The sequence below is a fragment of the Lonchura striata genome, chromosome 1, assembly GCF_050655825.1.
Source record: "Lonchura striata isolate lonStrDom1 chromosome 1, ASM5065582v1, whole genome shotgun sequence".
Lineage (NCBI taxonomy): Eukaryota > Metazoa > Chordata > Aves > Passeriformes > Estrildidae > Lonchura > Lonchura striata.
Window position 1 is genome coordinate 59,737,079 of NC_140703.1, and position 15,996 is coordinate 59,753,074.

Consider the following 15,996-nt stretch of genomic DNA (forward strand, 5'->3'; position numbering starts at 1 on the left):
TTGAAAGCCTCTACTTCAATGTATAGTTAAAGATGCATTCACAAAAGTCAGTGTGTTAAGCTTAAAGTCATCAAATGTGGTCTAGAGAACTACCAGGCTTCATCAAGGGTTTCAGAGAGGTGAAATTTTTGTTCAATGGATATTGAAGAAGCCAAGTTTTCACATCTTCCTGTTTATTTTGTGATATAGTCAAATTTTAAAACTTCTACAAGGAAAATCCTTATTGCCTTTTTGCTGCACCCTAATTTTTTGACAATTTCAGGACTTAAACTTCTCATCAAATGCTACCAATCATTTGGAGGGCATCAAAATGCTGAGCAGTGGATGCTGACATTATCCCTTGAATTTTGTGCTGCAGAAGTGCATCTCATCAGATAAGATATTTCTATTATTTAGATGAAGTTTGTGCACTGAGTCCAGCTGGGAAGGCCTGCCAGTTAAGGTGGAGAAATATAAAAGTGCACTAACATATATCATGTTTCATGGTGAGATGAAATGCAACTTTGGAAACAGATTTGACATTTGAGATTTCCCTGTGTTGGAAAGGCAGAATTTGTTGCAGACATGAAAACGCTCAGTATGTGCATCTGGAGGAAGCTGTGCACAGTTCTCCGAAGCACCCCTGGCAGCTGATAATGGAGAGCTGTTGGCAGTGTTTAGAGAGGCAGATGCTTACCTGTGCTCCTACAGTGTGCAGTCTTGGCTTGATGACAAGGTGAGAAGAAGGACAAGCCATCACAGAGTGGGGGCAATTGGCAGCTGGTACCCTGTTGGGGAAGGGTAAACGGGTCACCTAGGGCTTCTTACTCATCTGTAGCAAAGTCATTAATCCATGCCAGAAATATGCGCTTTTTGAGAGATAAAGCAATTCCTTATGCAAGAGAATGGACAGAAATTAAAAAGTTGATTATTTAATGAGAATTTAAAAAATTGTTTGCAGCTTGGCATGTGATATATTGCAGACTAAAAAATATCATCTCTACCATAAAATTGCATCCAGGCTTACCCGTGTACTAAATAAATGCTGGGCTTGTTGAGACAAGTAGCAGGTGTCGCACTTGCAATGTTCAATGTCAACTGGATGCTACTGAAACTCTGTAGAGGGCACACCCCTAAAAAGTGCTTCATATCTTTCTCTTGTTCAAGCTGCAGGGCAGGTTGTCTTATTTCCCCATCTCATGAAAACAGATTATATTTCATGAGTTTTTCATCATGACTCACCGATAGTGTGGAAGGTCAAAACTAGGAATGTGTACGGTAAGCCAGAAAACAAAGAATCTGTTTACACATAAAAAAAAACCCAAACAGACAACAAGAAAAAAATGAATAGACCACCTGAACTCTTTCCTCTCAGCAGTGTTATTTCATGTTATCTTGCTGTGGTTAAGTGTATTTCCATCAAAGGTGCCACAGCAGATCATGATATTCTGAAGTTGAAAGATCAGTGGCAAAGAACATACAGGACATACAAGTATATTTAGTTCATGTTTAGTCAGCTAATTTATTCAGGAGTTAATTGTCAATTTTCATAGTGGCAAAAGGTTTTTTAATACACTTGTAAAAACTCAGACTGAGCATTTAAAGCTGTAAGTATAGCATAATGTAAATATTTTCTGGACAGCTCTGGAATTTTAAAGTGGACACAATGTCAATAATCTGTTTTAAATTGCAGTAATTTTTAGTAACTTCAAAAATTTATCATTTCTTCATTAAACATATTCCTTGTAATGACCAATACTTCTCTAAATTATATTCTCCTATCATAAGTTTTTGAAGAGGAGAAAAAAAAATGTAAATAAATGCACACATTTTTAACAATCATGGAAAAGGAGCATCAAGTTTCACTGAAGAACTGTTCCTCTTCATAGTTACAGTAATATCTCATCTGTAATATTTCATATTAGTTTTTTCAAGCTTATAGACATCAGGTAGCTTCCACACTATCGGTATATGTCATAGTCATCTCAGATTCCTGATGCCCCTAAATCTCTTGTTCAGATTCAGCACATGTCTAGATGTAAGACAACCATGATTTTTAAAGTGAGAGAGGTATTCAACATCTTTAGTATTTTGCAAAAATTTCACATTCTGTTTGAAGTTATTACCTTCTAATATGCAAAGTCAAAAGTGTCAGTATTTTTGAGGGTCATTAATATATAACAAAACATAAAGATAGATATGTATGCAGTGCCTTCACATAAGCTGGCCTTTCTTGGTAATTACTGTATTAGGTTTGATCTCAAAATCACATACCTCTTGTCTTACACCACTGGTTATGACATAAAACAGGACTACTGTGGCTTGGCTTTTCACTGCCACACATGAAATCCCACTATAATTAATTAGTGTTGTTATAGCAACACCTTTTATGACATTGCTTGACACTCAAGGGAGGGAGTGACACAGGGATGAACTGTATGAGAAATCATGTTGTAAATTTCATTCTTGAACTCTCTGACTACATTTTTTTTTTTGCTAGAATGATTTTCCTCCTCAAATTTGTTCCCTGCTGTATTGAAGCCATTGAGAAGTCAAATCTCAGTGTTAATCTTATATTGGTCTTGCTCATGTGAATCCTGGGGGAAACATGCTAAAATTTGCTGTCAAAAAGTACAAACACAGGATGTTTTTATTTCAAAGTTGTTGCTTTTTTTATTATTTTGTTTCCAGTGATTACACTCAGGATAGAAAGTTCTTGCTGTATTTCACTGTTAGTAATGGATATCACTCACTTAAATGGACAGCATTAAAAAGGGGTTTTTTATGAAAATAGAGCTTCTGTTCTAGAAAACATTCTCCACTATGCATCACTTGCTGCTATGGAAAACTTTTTAACCTTCATTAATTATTAGGAGTAACTAAAACGTTGAATAATAAAAAATAAATAAATAAAAAAAAGTAGGGCAGGCTTCATACCAGTTTTGCTAAAGTAGGTTCCATCCCTTTATTCAGGAATAATATACAACACTGAGCTTCTGCTTTTAGCAGTCAATCAGAGCTTCTTGTGAGGGAACATTCTCCAGCTTCCATGCCTCTGCATGTTTATTACTGGGGTGAAAAAACCCCATATATGTGTGAATGATGTCTTCCATGCTGTAAAAGCCTCAACAGCTTTGTTGTAAGAGCCTCAACAGTTGTAAGAGCCTCAACTGCTCCCTGTAGGAGCAGTTCTGTTGGGACACCCCAGGCTCCTGTCACCACATTTCAGGTGAGTTGCCCAAACGTTTGCTGCTAACACAGCAGTTTTTACACTGCTAGAACAGGCAGTTCCTGTACTGCCCCATTCCGTCTCTCTTCCCCACATCCCACAACAAAAACACAGTTTATCCTTGTTATTTCTTTCCTCCTGGAGCCAACACACTCAGGCAGCAGACATTACCAGTTCTTTGATCAAGATGAGTAATTTGGATGTTGCTCATCTTCTCTAAAAAAGGAGTGTTTAGTGCTCCTGCTGCTGCATCTGCAGCATGGAGCCCTCTGGGCTTCATTCTGTGCTGTTCTTGTGCCATTAGTGAGACAATGCAGCAAAATGAGAGATGAAAGGCATCCTAAAACAAATGGTCATTAAGAATCAAAAAAGATACAATATTTTGCTATACATTAATCACATGCATTATAAATATTTATCACTATGTTGTTTATTATTGTTATTATTATTATTAAACACTATATTTAATACAAAAGTATCTTAATTTATAAGCAATAAGGTAAAAGAAGAATATATCCCATGGTTTACAGTGTAGAAGCAAACACTCATAAGTTCTTAAGTGATTTTTGGAACTAATCCGCCATGTCATTAAAATCTTTAAAAAAAAAAAGAAGGTGTCACTTCAATGCTTAAGAGGGAGCAAAAATAAGCTTGTTTCTTCAGAGAAATCAACTGTGAGGGCCGGAAAGTCTAATTCAAAATGTTAAATAAGTTCTTGAAAACAGGGATTCACACTCACAGTAACTGTTAGTCTGTGGATTATTTTATTCCTTCTTTCTGGCCAAATGAATCCAAGTCTGAATTTTGGCAGGGCTTCTACATAGAAAAAGATAAGGTGATCTTCCCACCTGACGTGTTATCTAGTGGCATAAATCTGCTTCACTAAGCTGAGAAATGGAAATGCAAAGTCTGTCAGGGACAATGGGGAACAAAGCAGCCTGTTGAAATTTCTGATCAGTACATAAAAACTAGGAGTTTCTTTCTCTTCCACCAGTAATTCAAAGGAAAGTGTTAAATAACAAGACAGCTTGAAAGATGTCAGTTCTGTGTCTTCTGTATTATGCATATTCTGAGATTGTCTCCAAAAGTCAGATCCAGAGGGATTGAGGCAGAGGAATATCTAATTTCTCCATCCAAAGAAAACTCAAATGCTGAACTAAAATGTGTGAGGATTTAGGAACCTCTGGGTACATATTTCTAGTCTCCAGAAAACTTTGCATTTGATTAACAACATGCCTACAGAGATTGTTCAGAGGTTTTCTGTACCATACTCTTCCTTACAGGTATCTGCTAAGTCCCACTTCACATTACTCAGTCCTTTTTTTAACATGGCTGTTAGGCACTTTTGAAAATTTCATGTTATATGTCAAAAGCTGACAAGAAAAGGAAAAAAAAAAAGAATTGAATGAAAGTGGAAAGGCAAACTAACAAAACTGTTTAGCAAAAATGTCTCATTGCTCTTTTGTTCTACCTTCCATAGTTTTGCTGGAAATTAAATTACTATAAGCAGGGCTGAGATCCTGATTACGTTTGATATTTGAATGGACATCAGACAGTTATCTTTCTGTACCAATATTGCATTCACCAGTGTGTTGTTACCCTAAGAGCTGCAAAAGATATGTGCTGGAGATCTGAATTAACAAACTACAGATCCTTTACAATAATACCATAAAAATAAATTCCAGTTCTAGTCTGAAATTCCTTTCTCCAGTGGGAAAAAAAAAAAGTATACAGTGATACAAGCAGCCATTTTTTGACTGTGTAGTTCATAAAAGGAACTAGATCCACTATTTTTATCTTGGTTGTATTAAAATGTCTCAAAATTAACCTTATTTTATATTCTGTAATTAGTACATAACATAGGAGATGTCAATGGCAAGTATTCTTTTGAATGCCACTAAATACTAAAGTGGAGAGTAACTGTCATGTCTGTGATCCCTTGGAATGTGAGAAAAAGTACATAGAGGAGCACCACAGATAAGAAGAAATGGCAAACATGACGTTAGAAGTCATAGCTTAGCAGGGCAATTTTCTTACTCTCCAACAATTAACATAAATAATTATGTATTCAAGAAAAATTGTAAGCTTGGTAAATCACTATGATACAGAAATATGTGTATCAATGTTTCAAGTTAAAAGAAAAACCCACAAACAAACCAACCAAAGCAAAAAACAAAAACAAACAAAAACCACCAACAAAATAAACTAAAGAAAAAAAAACATGACAACTATGTAAACTGAAGTACTTCTGAGTTTGAACTATGTCAATAAAACAAAAGATAACACACACTGATTCTGGACAGTAGTGGTAGGGTTTTGTGCCTGCGAGGAAAAAAATCTGAATTTTCCTTTAAAGTGCATTTTAAGCTTTCTTTTAACTCTTAATTTTAATTTTTTCTTCAAAAGAATCATCATGTGTACATTACTAAAAAAAAAGCAAACTGGCAGGATATTTTGTAGTTTGTTTCTTCAGCTTGTCTACTTCACCAAAAAATAAAGCATCAAGAGTTAAAGATTTCTATGCAAAGATGAGTTTATCTGAAATAATTCATAACGCTAAGCAGTACAGAAACAAGACTTTATGTGACATTGGCATTTCAAGGTTGAAAATGAGTGATGTTGCTTTTAATGAGATAAAGATTTTCCATTGTTTCCCTTTAGAACACACCACTGAGAATTTACAGGGATTAAAGTCATCTGCAGCTCACTGATTCCATCCCCATGACTTCCTACAAGCCAAGAGAAGATGGTCACCTCTGCAGAGAATGTTGTTCTCAACACCTAAACCTTTTGGTCTTCATAGCATTAGTATGGTCCACCTCTCTTATGACTCACTCTAGGAAGAGTGCTTTCAAGATTTCTCAAATATTCCTATTTTTTCCCATTTTGGGCCCTTTTTACACTTTAGATTCTCAAGCTGAAACAATATTTGTATCTAAATTCAGCAAGTCCACTGTTGCTGTTGTGTTCCTGTTCTCTCTAATTATATCATCTTCCAAATTTCTTAAAAGAGCAATATCCTTTCTTCATTCCTTGTAATTTCTTTGTTGGAAAAGAAGGAAATCAATGTCAGTATAATGGTTGAATAAACATACAACTGGATTATTTTTAAGCATTTGGAAAGAGAAATCCCTCTTCATATCTAAGGTTATTAAAAATACTGAAAATAGTATGTGTATTTTGATATTATTTTCTTCTCATAAATCAGAAAGCTTTTCAACCTTCAAGAACGATTAAATGAGGTGTATGCTCAAAAAAAATTTACAAGGAGACATTTTGAAAGGGCCAAATTCACACAATGAATAATCCTATTAAATTAATGCTTGAAAACAAGTGGAAATACACCTGACTATTGCTTTGCCACTCTATTCCCAGAGTATTCTGTTACTAGCACAAACTGAACAGAAGACTTCATCAGGTTGTAAAACTTGTGACTACTCTCTGAGGCAGTTGCCTGCAAAGTGGTATATGTGCACTCCCTGGGGTGTGCAAGAAAATCCATTGGGGTGTGAAAACACAGCGGGGTTTGTACCATTAATAAGTCAAATTATTTAAAATTTTGAAACCAATATTTATTACATTTGCATCTTTATTGTAACTGATTTTAATATTTTAATACCAATGCACCCGTAGGATGATTAGTTCAGGTGTTGACAGCTGAACAGTAGAAGTCTAAAGATATGTTAGAGGAGCCCTTCTGCTTGAATCTACCTGGAACATATTCTCTGTGCAGAAACTGATTCTTCTACACATGTTAAGAGACATAAGCATTTTTTGATGCTTTCATTTGTGACATACAGTATTCAGACCAACTTTCAAGAATTTGTAATGAATAAAATTTCTCTGATGGAAGTTTTACTAGTTCATTCTTTCAGATTAATGCAGTTTAATTAAATTAATCCCCAAACAAATTTGGTCCTTATTGGGTCACTGTTTTTTCCACTTTTTTCATTGCAAATATTTTAGTATTAAGAAAAGGAGAGGTGTACTGAGTAAAACCAGAAGGAAATAATATTTTTTTTTATTAATCTAGTAATTTTAAATGCCTTATTCACAAAGGACTAATCAACATACTTTCTGTCATGACCAGATATCTGTAGTCAAGAAATTAATGGAAAAAACCCACCAGGATTTAGTAAACATTATTGATTCAGTACAATTTTAAGACTGTTTTCATATTATCAGAGAAGTAGCAGTGCAAGGGCACAGTTACATGATTATTTCTGATATTTTTTCTCTACATGTTAAATGGGCACAGCAGATGTATGAGTAGATTACATTTCATTTCACCATAACATCATGTTCCCTTTTCATAAAAATATATATCCTTAATATTAGCTCTGCAAAACAGTTTGTATTTATTTGTTTGGTTGTTTGTTTGGTTTTTTTTTTATAGTGGCTGATCTCTGGCTTCTGAAAAGACTGGTTAGGGGTTGTTAGTTGTTCTGTAAAGGAATGAAAATCATAATTTTTTTCTTTGGTTTTATTTGCTTAGTACTTGTATTTCCTACCCATTTGCTCTCTTTGAGGAATATAAAGAATATAACTGAAGAATTTTCTATACTGTCCTTCAAATTGGAATTAGAAATATAGGATATTCTAAGGATTCAGGGAACAGCATGCTGAACTGATTTAGCATGCTGAGCTGATTTAGCATTCATGGCAAACACTTGATTTCTTACATTTAAAGTAGCTTTTTGTTTTAGCAGTTTGATGTAAGAAGCTGTCTCTGTCACCACTGTCTGTTCACTAGCATGTCTATGTCCAATGAGCCAAACCATCAAAACTATAAATGCTCTGTCATATAAAGAGTAACTAGTTTTAAGGGAAATCATGATAAAATATTGTCCTAAAGGTAGACCATTTACTGAGATACGGATAAAATGCCTGAAGCCTGAGACTGAAGACTATTATTACACAATAAAAGTAACAACTCTCTCCAGGGGAAATATTTTTATACAGCTATAGCTCAGAAAAGTCACCACCTCATTTATTACAATTTTCTCTTTCTTTCCTTTAAAATGAATGGTGTAAATCTTTCCTGGACAATTCTCTTAAACAGGCTTTGTTGAATTATTCATCCTGAGTAATATTAGTTGTCAATTTAGACCGTTTTTTATTCACCAACTTTTTCTGCAAGCTGATCTGGAAATGAAAGCTTGGCCTGAGTGAAGTCAGTGGGAGATTTGTTACGTACTTCAAAAAAAGCCAAACATCATATTTTATATTTATGATATGTTCAAATTTTAAAATCCTGTTGATGTATATGAGACCTTGAGAAGGACAGAGTTTCAGTCTAACCCTTAATTAGAGGGGATTTTAATGTGGTTTTTCTTTTAAAAAAAATCCAAAATTATATTAGTTTGATTATTCTAATGTAATGAAAATATTAGGGAACAACTCACACAGACAAGTCTTCAGCCCGCTATCACACAAATATGTTCAAGCTGAAGGTGATAAAATACTGGAGAAAAAAATGTTAAAAGCTTTGTGCATGTTAAAACCAACTCTCTGGATTTTAGTGTTGATGTCTAAATTGCTATTGTGAATTTGTCACAATTCTCTTAATTTTAGCAGACAGCAAAAAAAGGTCAAGTTTAAAAGCAAAGATCATCAGTAAAAGGAATGTGATCATTAACAGCAAGCAAGAGCTAGTGATTTTAATACACAATTATCTAGCATGAAAAAAACCCTAAATCCCAAACCACACAATTATTAGGAAGAACCATCACAGCCCAAAAGAGAGGGAATTACCAAAACACTATTGGTAATTACCATTAGAGAACTTGATGTAAACTAGTCTATGCATGAGATTCAGTTTTAACCTCATGTACCCTGAGACAAGAAAAGCCAAATAGGACAGAAGTCAGGAGATCCTCTCAGGGTGTCAGTGAAGAGCAGCAGTAATTCTTCTCCTTAATGAGACCATGATGGTATGAATACAGACTGAAAGTTTTCTGGAAACTGTTGTCATACAGGATACTTCTAGTAATAATAGGAATCCTCTCCTCCACCCACTAAAGAAAATCCAAACTTCCTCTTAAGTGGATATGCAAAATTTCAATAGTCGACTGTAAAAAGACATTTTTGAGTTTCTAAAAGATCTCTAACTTAATCCTTAATCAGTTTTCTTAGGACATTATGTGTCAGCAACGGTCATATGAACCATCTCAAGTATTGTTTCACCAATTTATTCTTTAAAAAGCATCCCAAGCTCTTGGGGTTTTGTGTTTCTTTTCATGCTGCAGTAAAAATATATGTTCTGAACTATCGACTATTGTTTATCATGAGCAATATTTGTAATTACATAGATTAGTAAAATTTATAGGATTATTTTTTAATTTTGTAAGCATTCATTTTCATATTTTTTGGTTTTGTTTTTATTTTTAAAAACCCCAAAACAACAAAAAAATCCATCTGCAACCAATGATGTTCTTTATAAAGATACATATAAATACACAAAAGTACATAATTTCCTGTATTAAATTCTTTGACATTAAAGCCACGTTAAAAGGACTTGTCAATGGTGAGGTTAAAACTAAAGAGGCCACAGAAACTAATATTTTTTTTTCTTTTTCCTTAAATGATGAGATATTATTGAAGCAAATAAAATATTGTTGACATTTAATTTGTAAGGAATAGATGATTAGTGGATCTGTTCTTTCTTTTGGGTCATTTCAGGTAAGGGCAGATTCAGTATCACAGTATTTGGCAAAGCAATGATGTTTGTAAAAAGGAAGACCACCTCTGGACTTCATAACTGGGTGTGTGATCCAACTGAAGATCCCTTGAACCTGAATATCTTGACTTCTGGTGCAGTGACATTTTTCCAGCATTGAGCATAAGGAGAAACCTGTTAATGACAGAAATCTTAAAAGAAATCTGGTGGTTGCTCAAAATAAATGTCAGTATGATCTTGAAAACCTCATATTTGATGATGGAAGCATTTGGGTCATGCTACTTAAATGAGCATAAGTTCATTCAGCCTGTTTAGCTGCCACTTTTCAATTTAGCCATATGGGAGGTTTCCAGTTGAGACATTTAATAGCCCTAACAACTTGCTGTTCTAGAGAAATTTTATTTCAGTGAATACAGTTCTGGCATGTCTATTACATAGCTGGCAAGGATATGAAACATAGGAGAGCTGTCAGAGGCTGAACTTTTCATCTTGGCTTATCACCTGACAACCATCAGGATTACATGCTTTTTTACTTCTATGATACTACTTCACTGAGTCAAGTTGTTATTATAGACACAAAATACCCTACATTATGAAGTGAAAAATTAAGTTCTTGTCTTTGAAGATGATGGTTTATTTACCACTATCATATGAAAAAATATCATGACATCATATGCACTTATGTAAATGCTGGATGAAATACTTTAGACAGAAAAAAACCCAATTAAAAAAATAGAACAAACCTGGCTTCACACAGAAATTTTCAAGAAGATTTGAGTATTTTGTTTAAGTATTTTGGATATCATAACATATATTTTAATAATTCTGGCTTTTTGTTTCTTCATATGTTCATTTATGACTATCCAATTACCCCCTGTACAGTATCTAAAAAGGCTCAATACATTACAGGTAGGAACAAATTGTTTGGTCTTCCCTTGGTGAGTCTATTCATAAAGTGAGAAAAGTAGATATTGTTTCTGTCTTTAAGGTATAAAATAAGATATTTACTAAGTTATTTTAATTTTCACATTAATAGTTTTCAGTTAATTCTTTAAATTGACCTTCTGCTACTTTATCAGCTTCAGACCTACATGTTTGCAAAATTTTGTGTCATTGTTTATGATTCTAACAGTCATACTTAATTAAGATAAAATCAGAAGTAAAAAGGGAAGCACAAAAACATAAAGCTTAGGCTTAATCTGTAGAACTCTGTAGCAATTTATCAAGTGACAGTTCTAAAACAATTGACAGCGTGATCAGTTCTTATACTGACAGTTCCACTGTCATCAAACAGCCATATTCTTCTCCATTGTCATTTTTAAATATTATTTGGATATTATAAAGAGAAAGTGACAAAGTTCTGTGGCATTTTAGGAGCAGCTTCTTCTTGCATCCTTCTCTCTTCACTTTTGTTTTGGGTTTTTTCCTTTTTTTCTTTTTTTTTTTTTTCTTTTTTTTTTTTTTTCCCATTGCCTATTTATTTCTCCATAATATTTCTTTCAACTGTAAGATCAAATATTTTCTTCCTGGGGTCAAAGAATATTATTTTATTAATTATTCATTTAAAAAAATCCCCACCAAAACAACAATACCCAATTCAAAATCAGAAGTGTACTTCTTATTTTAGGACAAAGAATGATCCAGAAATAATTTTGAAATTGAAATTCATATCATACAACTTTAGCTGAGAACTAGCTGGTGATGAGGCTAAGTTGGCTGGGTAAGGCTTCTTGGTAGTCAGCAATAAACATGCATCTCTAGAGGGCATTTCATCCATTGCCTGAAATGTCTTGTAATGTCTGTTAATTTTTCTGTCCTAGAGGCTTTTTCCCAAAGACTAAAGAAGCTCTTGCCAATGGTCCATTCACTAATTGTACTCAAGATATGATTCCTTCAAAAAATTATTGACAAGCTAAGAGAAGAAGAAATAAAAGATAGCCAAGATGAAATGCATTTTTAAGGCAGACTATGGGAGTATTTTCTGTTGATTTTTAAACACACTCTAATTTTTTGATTATTATTGTAAGAAAAAAAGAGTTCAGAGATGACTTAATAATTAAGTAATACTTAATACTTAATTAATACTTTAAGAAAGTGTTTTTATAAGATTTGTTCACACCATTACTGTTTCTACAAAAGAAATATTTTCTGCAAACGAACCATATGAGAAAATGAGCTGCATTCTTGATTGGGTATTTTTCATTTGTTTTCATGCTCTTATCCCCCTACAATACCTACATACATTTAACCTCACAGAGACACCCAGGGCAAAACAGTAAAGAATAGGCATTTCCAGTGTTTAATTAAAATGGAAAAACACTTCCAGCACAGAGGGCAGAACATCTAATATACTTGTATATACATCTGGCCTGAGGAAATGTAGCTAAACATAAATTATTCCATTGTATCAAAGAGGTTTTCATTTAGATGCAAGAGAGGTCCATGAGGGGCTATATTATTGCTGCAGTTCCTAAGACATCACTAAAAACAGAAGAAAATTATGTTGGCAAACTGTGGATTAAGGATGGGTGAGCCAGTTTGAAAACAATTTGTGTACCCTGGAGAAAGAACCCCTAGAGGAAGTTTATTAAGGCTGCAGCATTTAGGGGACTTATATATGCATTTTTCTCCTTATTTAGTATGCTTTCCAGCAAGATAGAAAAAAATCTTTTCTTCTCTCATGAGGGAAAGAAACAAATTTTGTCTAATTAATTTGTTAATTAATGCTTCTTATTGACAACATCATATTCCTGGTCATGCACCATTTTATATCATTATTTTTATCTAAGACAAAAGAGAATGGAATTCTAGTGGGACCAAAAATATGAACTGTTAATAAATATTTATTTGAGAACATCATCTATAAAAAAAGGAGAAAAGTGAAATAAGTTGTTCTGTCTTGCTATGTGTAAAAAAGGGTCCAGCAATTACATGAACTACTATAATTAAGGCATTTTTTTGTAACTGACTGAATATATTAATTTCTGAAAAAACAGTGGAATTCTATGATATAGTGAAAGATAGTAAAAGCAAGTAAAGAATCTTGAGATATTTTCTGCATCTTTTTGCAGCACCATTACTGTCATATAATATTTAGGCAGCATTGAAATTTTGGGGAATACCTTGTTTCGATCTATACCACAGCCTCAGAAAAATGCAGCTATCTAGACCACTGTAATCATCACCATTTAAATTACTCTTCTCCCCCTTAAAAACCCCAGTAGCAAATGAAGTCAGAAGTCCTGGGCAATGGGATTTCATTGGCCCTAAGTCCGAACTCTACACTGCCCGAAGTTTTTATATATTTTAAATTTGAAAGTAAAAATTAAATCTATGTTTTCCGAAGTTTGAAAGTACCAGAATACAGAGGTGTGGTCTACTCAGACATTCTGAAATAAACCTGCTGTGATCTCACACCTGAAATTATATAAGAACTTAGGGAAGAAAGAACGGGTGCTGTAATTGTGGAAGGTCCAATGAATGAGGTAAGTGAGAAGTAAAAGAGGATTTTGTTGAAAACATCTCCAGTAAAAGCCAGAGGGACATTTACATGCAAAACTCTTCAGGGCCATGCCAGGTCTGGTATCATTTATCTATGACCTATTGCAGGTAAAACTTATAGACACTGAAACAATTATAGGGCTGTGAAGAGTCCATGATTAAGGATGTAAATTTAAAGGACTTTACTGATCACAGCAGCTGGTTTTTGCAACAGAAATAGGAAAAGGAACAATGTACTTTTTTTGAAGGCAGAGCTTGATCAATCTACACAATAAGCTATGTGATGCTGTTACCTGTTTTACCAGGGCCCTGGGGCTGATGACTCATATTGACTTTTCTAGACATTTACTTAGTCTTACTTAGAAAATACACTCGCCCACTCTGTTCCTCTTTGTGATTTACTGGAGGACTGGACACTGTGAGTGTTTATCTTCTTTGATTGTTCACTATATCACAGCAAAAGGATTTTAAAGTGCCAGCTTTTTTAGGTTTTTTTAAATTTTTTTTATTAGCTGATGAACAAAGGTAAAAAAAATCCACTACACCCCTTTTAAGTGGCAATTAAGTAAAGGTCTAAAAAAGGTTGAGAGTATAGTACTGTAAAAGTTAAAGTAATATTGAAATAACCACTTGAATACATAATATCACAAAAAAATATATGGAGTCTTAAAGCTTTCATTGTAGAAGAAGTCTAGGATAAGCATTAACCTTATGCTGCATGCATCTTCCAAATATGCTCTTTATCTTCTTTTACACCCCTCTGTTAACTTCCAGCTTAAATACCCATTGGCAGTAAATTAAGGGTTAGGAAAGTCCAAGTGACATCAAGGAATTCCTCCAGAAATGAAGATACCAAAAGCTATGTGAAAGATATTTCCTCACAGGACACTCAGCACTGCAGATCTCATTACACCTACTGATAGCATGGTGTAGCTGCTGTGAGATATGGCTCTGTTCTGTAAAACATGCAGTATGGAAATCTGTAAAACAAAAAAAAACAAAACAAAAACAAACAAACAAACAAACAAACAAACAAAAAAAAAAGTACCCCCAAAAAAACCCAAAACCATCCAAACAAAAAAAAAATGCACCACAAAACAAAGAAGAAAAAAAAAAAAACAAAGACAAAAAGAAAATAAACAAAATTATCAAAACCCCCCACCAGAAAACAAACAACCCCAACCAAAAAACCACAAAAAATAACTACAAAAAACAACCTCTAAGAAAAAAGAACAGCAAACCAGAGAAATGCTGAACATAAGTTTTGTGAGTCTGTAAAGTATTCTGCTGTGGATAGAAACTCTCACCTTACCATCTGTTTTTTGGTGGGTTTTTTTTTCCTTCTTATATGATGGCATTTTATTCATACAACAGCGCAGTTGTAGAGAAGTGGCAAAATATTCCCAAGATATTGATAGGCAAAAGGCATTAATTTAGCTTTCCTTTGAGATGCAGTGAGATTGAAAAAAAAATGAAGCACTGTACTACACATTTTGAACATTTATTTTAAAGGCACACATGAATTCTCTAGAAAGACCTGGAAGGAAGAAATCTAAGACATGTCTGTGGAGATCTCTGAGGTCTGTAGAGATTACAATGAAATCAAGCAGATGTATTATAAATCTTCTTAAGTTAGGAACTGTTCTGGTAATATATGATTTCTTTCTTTAAATTTATTTCTAAACATATGCATCTTATTTCTGTTTTGACTTCTTAAGACACACAAAAATTTGCTTCTAAAAGAAGAAAAGCTTAAAGTTAAACATAGGTTATGAATGTAGAAATTTAGCTTTCCTCTCAATAGAAATTGAAACAAACAGGAAAATGATGAAATCTACCATTACAGGGTGGTGACTACATCAGGCTGCTTGGTTGATAGCCTTGGAAATATGGATGCCGTAGTCCTCAAGATCCAGATGGGACATAACTGTTCCTATGCTTCAGGAGTACAATGCCAACAACAGAATAATATTCACAGCTTCTGTGGGCTTCATGAGAATAGCCTATGTGACTGGCTGACTTGGAAGGCTGAGTTTCCCTGGACTTGGCAGGCTGGTGACAAATGACAGAAATTTGCTTGGCAGGAACTGCTTGTAGATGTACATTGATTGGATAGTTTGCTTTAGCTGTTTTGTAATTGTCTAATGATCTGATTTGCTCAAACTGTGGCAAAACCATACTTCTCCCTTTGACACTGCTTCAAATACTTTTTGATTAGTTACTTGCGGTCTTTATTCTTCTTGAGGGTAGAGGATTCTACTTCTCATGTCTGTCCCATAGACGTGGTAGGGTAAATCCAGGAGGGTTGGGGACAGCTGAGGCTCAGTCTGTTGCAATTGGATTTATCCCAGATATCTCTCACTTTGTATGAATGAGACTAATGGGTTCATGAATAAAGCCAGCTCCATTGTGACAATTCTCCAATAGCCACAAACAGCGAAATAAGGAAAAGAGTTTCTGCAATTTCTGGAGATGGGAGCATCCCCTATGAAAGCAGGAACTGCCATTCACTCTTCCATAATTAACATCTCCATTGTAGTGTTACTGACATTAGGAAAGTTGTTATTTGCCCCTGAATTCTGAAGGAACTGCAGTATAAAACTCCTGT